Source organism: Psammomys obesus, unplaced genomic scaffold (genome assembly GCF_907164565.1).
Source record: "Psammomys obesus unplaced genomic scaffold, mPsaObe1.curated_primary_1811, whole genome shotgun sequence".
Taxonomy (NCBI): domain Eukaryota; kingdom Metazoa; phylum Chordata; class Mammalia; order Rodentia; family Muridae; genus Psammomys; species Psammomys obesus.
In genome coordinates this window covers 5,861,026-5,861,845 of record NW_026592776.1, presented here as the reverse complement: position 1 = coordinate 5,861,845, position 820 = coordinate 5,861,026, and positions in this window count along the sequence as shown.

The window sequence follows — 820 nt, the reverse complement described above, 5'->3', positions numbered from 1 at the left end:
TTTTTTTTTCTGCATGTATGTACATGGATATGGAACCAGAGAAAGAAAAGTAGGGAGTGAGGGGTGATTGAACAGAAGGGAAAGGAAGGTAGATTGGATCCAAACACATTATATGCATGAGTGTTTAAGAAAATGTCACTGCAAAAAAATAATAATAATAATAAAAGATAAAAAAATGCTTTACCACTGTTTTTTAAAAGCAGTGACACAAAGACAAACATAAAAAATTAGCTTTCAAGGATTATGGAGAACAAAGAGTCTTGATGACTGACTGATCTTCGTGGAATCCTGAATGGTGAGACATGACAGTAAAGACATCAGCGCCCCAATTGAAGAAGTGTAAATCTGCATGCTGGCTGTGCATCCTGTCTCCCCTTCTCCCTGTCATCACTGCACTGTGATCTTCGAGAGAATCTCTGTGTTCCTGGGAGATGTATGATGGACTACGAGGGCAGAGCCACATGGGCCTGTGAGGCCAAGGAGGAAATGTGCCGGATACACTGCTTCCACACATAGAAAAGGCTGTTAAATGCCCTCCCATTAGGATGGCAACCTGGAATCTTTACTGCCATTTATGAATGTAAATTTCACTCTTCACATTGTACAGGTGATGCAGGATCATAACAACAAGCAATAGCTTATGTTGCTTAAATTATTTTTTTTATGTTTTGATTGTCATGGGCTCTTTGCTTTATCACTGAAATAAAAAAAAAACTAGACTATATCATTTATCTTGGAAACTGACTCTTTTTTTGATTCCCACTTTAATATGTGAGATGGCTCAACTAGTAAAAGGTGATTGCTACCAAGCGTGGTGACC